The sequence below is a fragment of the Bidens hawaiensis genome, unplaced genomic scaffold, assembly GCF_021521415.1.
Source record: "Bidens hawaiensis isolate Kalapana, Puna unplaced genomic scaffold, B.hawaiensis_p1.1 tig00030699_1, whole genome shotgun sequence".
NCBI lineage: Eukaryota > Viridiplantae > Streptophyta > Magnoliopsida > Asterales > Asteraceae > Bidens > Bidens hawaiensis.
In genome coordinates, this window is record NW_027495124.1 from 57,106 (window position 1) to 63,758 (window position 6,653).

A 6,653-nucleotide genomic window follows, 5' to 3' on the forward strand; every position below is an offset into this window, starting at 1 on the left:
TCTAACATTTTTCATAATCCCCTTCACTCTCCAAGATCCCTTGTTATATCAGACTAGGTTTCGTTTCACGTTCAAAGTGATCCATTATCGAGTTGGGCTTCTTGGATGGGCCGCAAGGTTGGGCCTAGAGTTGTCCAAATGGTTCATAACACTAACAAGAGATTACTACGGGCCTCTTTGGTGTCGGACAAATCTTTTCCGATTGCCAACAACCATTTATATACATTTTTTTTATTATTTTTATATATTTGGAGAAAAGCCTTAAACGGGCCTAAGCTCGGCTGTGAATTAATATATAAAAGTTCAAAAAAGGTCAACTTAAAAATACAAAAGGCTCGTTAGGACTTGACGAGCCTAAACGAGCTTCCCACACTCGAGCTTGGGACAACAATAAAACGAGCTTCATTTGAGGCTTGGGCTCGGCTCGTTTCGAGCTTTCATTGATCCGAGCTCAAGTAGCTCGGCTTGTTATCACCCCGAAATTGTCACCCCGAAATTGTGCACTGACTGGATCTTGTTATTGATTTGCTTGGTATCCCACGGCAATCATTTCAATTGTTTGTTTAAAACAAAATTTTTAAACTTATATGGCAAATTTGACTTCTAGATAATAGCAGTTATTATAAATCTAGAAAAGTTACCTAATGCTGCTTTGCTTTGTATTTTAGCATATGATAGTAACCAACAACATTATCAAAAGTTTATCAAAGCATTTTGTGGACTTCAGTTTGATTTTAAATAGCATATTGATTTTATTTTACGGCTTGTACCTTAGATTTCATCTATTGATTTAGTTTGCAGTATTGTTTCAAAATGTCAAATAGAAAATGCCCCAAATTTCTATTTCGCTTGCCTACAAATGGTTTGAGCCACTCCTGTGATTGGTTATTTATAACAATATGAATACTTTCAAGGTTTAATAAATTTACATATATAGTGATTGTTCTTATATTCCAACCAACAGTAAATAAACGTAAGCAACCACAATTCACTAAGATCATATTACCATCTTATAAAACAATTAATTCCCAAATTTTAGCCCTTCGTTTTAGAACCGGATGCAAATAATACATGCGGAACACAGATGTGATTGAAAATTAAGTTTTTTAACGAGCATCTACCTCCGTGATAGTACACTCATTCATTGAACCTTCCATGTAAGCACTTGAAGAGGAGTTTGCTACAGGTAACTTCCTTTCCATTAAAAATGATGGCTTCTGAGGTTGAGGCAATTCACCCTCGCCTTCCAGCATCCTAACTATAGATGACATGTGTGGTCGGTCTTCTGCATTGTGTTGAACGCATAACAAACCAATATTGATTGATCTTATGACTTCTGGAGGGTGACAGGTATCAACCCAAATTGAATCAACTAAATCCATTGACCGGCCTTCATTATAGAGACTCCATACCTTAATACAATTTAAAAGTTAGGGTTTCACACAATAAAGTGAAGCTATATGGTTTGCGAATAGTGAACATACATGTCCTATAAAGTTACTTTTCTTTTCAGTTGGAACAAATCCTCTATTTCTCTTACCACTCACAATCTCCAGCACCAAGATGCCGAAGCTATACACGTCTGACTTTAGTTAGAAAAGACCATCTAGTGCATACTCGGGGACATGTAACCACTACAAGCACACAACAGGATACTCATAAGAGAGGACACATGAATTCATGAAAATTTATAAATAGCTGGCTCCATGACTTACTTTGTGCCAGCAACTCTTTCTGTGTTTGCTTGGGTCTCATTCCCTCCAAAACTTCTAGCTGAGCCAAAGTCTGATATTTTAGGGTTCATATCTTGATCTAGTAAAATGTTGCTAGCTTTAAGATCTCTATGGATGATTCTTAATCGTGAATCTTGATGTAGGTAAACAAGTCCTCGAGCAATTCCTTTGATAATGTTGAAACGCTTTCTCCAATCAAGAAGCGCGCGTCGAGTCTCGTCTGGCAAACATGTTGGTTTAGTATTACACTCACACACACATCTAGAAATTTTTGTAGTTCTGTATATGTGATTCTTACCAAAAATAAACGAGTCCAAGCTTTTATTTGGCATGTACTCATAGATCAACAACTTCTCATCTCCCTCTATGCAACACCCAAGAATCTTCACAAGATTTCGGTGCTGAAGTTTTGAAATGCAGATGACTTCGTTCTTGAACTCATCATGTCCTTGACTTGAGTTTTTAGAGAGACGTTTAACTGCGATCTCTTGCCCGTTTTCTAGCATACCCTGAAAATTTACCATTTACAATGTGAAAAAGAATTCAAACTGCAAAGTTGACTTCCATGCCTATATTTTTCATTTTATGTTTTATGCTTACACAACAGATTCATTTTCATGTCATACATAAGGAGCGACATTGCTACTTCTATATTGGAGCGAAATTTTCATGTCGTTGTAGTATAGTGGTAAGTATTCCCGCCTGTCACGCGGGTGACCCGGGTTCAATCCCCAGCAACGGCGATTTTTGTGGAGTTACTCACCCGTGTTCAGCGAGTCATGCATAGTAATATTATGACTCAAAGATCAGCAAATGTAGTTTTTAAAAGATTGAGTTTTGCAATTCAAAAAGGGTAGTGGCACAGCTTGTTGCCCGCTTGCATTCTGTTTCGATGTAATGTATATAAACAATTATAAGTCTTTTGGGCTCACGTTTGAAAAAAAAAATTAATTCAGTGTTATATATGGATCCTTTGAATATTTATTTTTATACCGTAATTACCTTATAAACCAGTCCAAATCCACCCTCTCCTAGTTTATTTTCTTGTGAAAAATTGGCAGTGGCTTTAACAATGATAGAGAAGTTATAAATTTCTTGCTCCATATCGTCTTCCTGGCTTCTACTGGCATTGAACATTTTCCCTACAAATTAGAAACGAACCAGACTTCACACATGGATAATCGGTTCAAAAGTCTTTCTGTTCAGAATACATATATCACTCTACTTTGTTGAACTTATGCAACTTTTTACCTTCACCTACTGGTTTGGCATATTTCCCTTTCCTCCTTGCATAACACAACCATGTAGCGATGATCAAGCCTATGAGAAGAACCCCTGGAATGATTACAAGTAGGATCATTTTATTGCTTGATCCATCCTGCTTCTTTTCGGAAATTGATTGGGAACAAGGAGATTCTGCAGGATATTCACAAAGTTAACGATGTTGGCTGTGATTTGAACATGAAAAATTTGATTGATAAATCAAATAGTTTGGTGAAACTATATAAACGTAAATAATTTGTTCCCGAGCTCATTTAACGAGAGAAAGGAAAGGAAAAGAAACATTTTCCTTTCCTTTCTATTCTTTTGTTTTTCTTTTCGTTTCTCTCCTCAATTCCTCCCATTTTGAAAGGAAAGAGATCATCCACCATTTACTCTCTATTTCACCCATCTTTCTTTTCCTTTAATGAAACTCGGGAACACACATTTTGTTTTTCTTTCTTAAATGAAACTCGGGAACACAACACTTTCTTTCCAGTTTGTGTGTCAAAATGCAAACTTGGAAACTGACCAAGTGATCGATGCCGTATTACGTAAAGTAGTATAAGGTTGTGTTGTTTTCAAGAGAACCGCCGCATCGATCAAGATTGATGCCGATTGTATAAATCCCAAATTCTGTAATAAAGAATTTCTTTGTTATTTTATTGTATCCCAAATCATTGAGTTGTGATATTCATTTCTGGGCTAGAATATTAACACAAATATACATCGTACACTTAAACTTATCATAACACATTTGAATGCTTTTTACATATACGAATGGATGTTACTGAATCATAACGTCGTTTCATGGTGAGACATTAATAGATCGGTCGGAACTGTTCGAGGAACGTGTAAGCTTAAAAGTTTAACATAAATATATGACATATCATGTCATTGATAGTTGGAGAGAAAAAGTGTGGCCGCCACCTAACCAAGTAACTATCATAAGTACTACATTCAACTCACTATGTACAAGTGTATGTACAAGTGTATTATGTTGTTCTGATAGTTTTCAACACATTTTCGGTTATTAAATGAACATTCATATAATTTATAAAATGATAATTATTGACCACGTTTGAAAAAAGTTATGGATAATAAAGTTCTGTTTGTTTTTGTTTAAAAGGTCTGCAAAAGGCTTACGTCTGCAGGCGCGCAAACATAAGCTTCCGCAGACTGTCTGTTTAAAAAAAAAGATCTGAAAACTGCTTTTATGGTCTTAAAAAATAAGCTATTGTTCAACTTCTTCACAATTCTTTACATCCTACCAACACCCAATGCCAACACTACCACCACCCACCGTCCGCCGACACCACCACCCACCACCACCGTCCGCCGACACCACCACCCACCACCACCGTCCGCTGCCGCCGCCACCCACCACCACGGTCCGCCACCACCATGGTCCACCACCCACCACCACCACTGTCCATCACCACCACCCCACCGTCCACCACCCCTGTTCAGCTTATACAGATGATATCGAGTTTATAGGTAACTAATTTTAGTTTATGCAGACGATATCTAGTTTATAAAACAAACAACATTATATTTTCAGATTGCAGACCTTCAGACCATATCTTCAGTTACAGACATAAAATCAGATGAAATAAGATTACAGACAATTTTTGTCTTAAAAAACAAACAACACCTAAGTGTAATTGTTGAAAGTTTAGTTTGGTAAATTTATACATGTAAATAGTTTAAGAAGTTGTAAACTTGGTAACCTACCAAGTAATTTCATATTGTGTAAGAGTAGTGAAGCGTTGTGATGCTTCAATTAGAACCATGCATATGGCATATAACCAATCAAACTGTAAACATTCATATGTGTGGAATTAATCGGTTCAGTTTTGATTTTGACAGAAGTTGTGACCATCATTATCATTAAAAAGATTCAGATAAAATCTGTTAGATATTTGATCAGAACAAGTACACAATGTTATATAATCACACACACACAAAACCAACAAGTCAAATTAAAACACGAGATTTATGTGGTTCAGTCATGGCGATCTACATCCATGGGCTCATACTAGGGTTTCTTTATTATGCTCAATCATAGTAAAAAGATTATGCAATAGATCAGGGCCGTCTCAAAGGATTTAAATACCTCGGTCAAGCCGAAATAAAAAGCCATAGTCTTAACGAGTAACGGAATATATAAGTTAATTTTTTTAAACGAGGCTTAATGTTATAACAATAAACATATAAAAATATATTATTAAAATTAAATACCGTAATAACTACCGATTAACCAATGATTCACGAAACTTTCTTAACATTGGGAAAAAAATAGCTTGGTCCTTGGTGGCTAGCTTGGTCAACTGTGGAGGAGCCTGGCGGTAAACAGCGAACCAACAGTGGTGGTCGGCTGGGTTGGTCGTTGTTCAGCATTCGCAAAGAAGGAAGGAACCAAAGAGAAATTTTAATAGACCGCTATTTCTTTTATTTTGCATCGGGTTTTTATTTATTTATTTATTTTTAGTTTTTAGTTTTTAGTTTTAGTTTGGGTCCAATAATTTAAACTTGATTAAATGGATTATGGATAAAAAAGAATTTTAGGCCTAATAATTGTAAGATGGTAAAGAGCAATTCATATTTTATAAGTTTTATATTTTTAAGTGTATATATAAAAAATATAGGCATAAAAAAGTTTGACCCCTAAAAATTGCGTATCCCGGCCGACGGTCCAACAAGCACTACCCTCCAGCCGGCCATGCAATAGATGAGTAAATATAGAGATTAAACATCTTAGGAAACAAGAAAGCTAAATTGGTCTTCCACCCCAACCAAAAATAGACCCAAAAGAACTTCACCAAGCCTAACAATCTCTTGCTTGAAGGCCTTGCGAATACTTCAACCGTCAACCAAGTACAAAGTAAAGTAATATAGGTAATCTTCAATAATAAGTCTAATTCCAATCCTTCAGTTTCCACAAACATTTGAGTTCAACAATAAAACTAGTCAAATCTCCCTAGTCAACAAGCACCAAAGAGGCCTGCTGAAGCTCCCACAAGCTCTAACTTTGACAGGCCCTATTTTATATATTAAGTCTTTTATATTGCATTACATCTTTACGTAGTTATGCAATCATTTTGTAATCGTCTTTTGTATTTGCTTGTATGCTTGGGCTAAGGCCATTGTAAACAAGCCTATTGCGCCATGAAATAATACATTAGTGCATGAGACTTGCACTATAAATAGTGTAAGCTTCTCATGCACCTCAACCTTTTGCTATACTAGTCAATGTTATCCATCCACCAACTCTCCCACTTTCTCTCTACCTTACTTCTCTCGGCAATAAAAAAAACAACTAGATCTGAGATCTCGGTTACTTAGAGGTGATTTCCGCTAGCCTTTAAGGAGATTGATCCAAGAACTTAGTTGTTTGATCCCGATCATAGGACTGACAGTTGGTATTAGAGCTTTCGGCTCTACTAGTTGAGGTTCTTGGGTCACAAACTTGAATTTCGCTCTTGTTTGTGTGTTTGAAGAGTGTGTTCTTGAAAAATCAAAGGGTTCACGGGTTTAAGCTTGCTTCGGGTTGTGAAAAGGCTTTTGAAAGTCTTGGAAATCGTCTAAGTGATGTTTGTGGTCACGGGTTTAAACTGTGAAAAGGTTATTAAAATGTACTTAACAAGTTCCTAGAAAATC

The 6,653-nt window shown here is 36.3% G+C and overlaps 1 non-coding gene and 1 pseudogene across 2 annotated transcripts; one reads left to right on the forward strand and one right to left on the reverse strand.

Annotated features, from left to right (window-relative positions):
- Nucleotides 1-892: 892 nt before the first annotated feature.
- On the reverse strand, nt 893-3,167 carry LOC143580851 (G-type lectin S-receptor-like serine/threonine-protein kinase SD1-1; annotated as a pseudogene). The gene is made up of 6 exons (XR_013143731.1): nt 2,985-3,167; nt 2,736-2,875; nt 2,032-2,242; nt 1,716-1,953; nt 1,485-1,634; nt 893-1,412 (listed from the first exon to the last, which is right to left on the reverse strand). The product of XR_013143731.1 is annotated as a G-type lectin S-receptor-like serine/threonine-protein kinase SD1-1 (transcript).
- On the forward strand, nt 2,405-2,476 carry TRNAD-GUC (transfer RNA aspartic acid (anticodon GUC)). The gene has a single exon. It is a non-coding gene; the product is annotated as a tRNA-Asp (tRNA).
- Nucleotides 3,168-6,653: the final 3,486 nt, after the last annotated feature.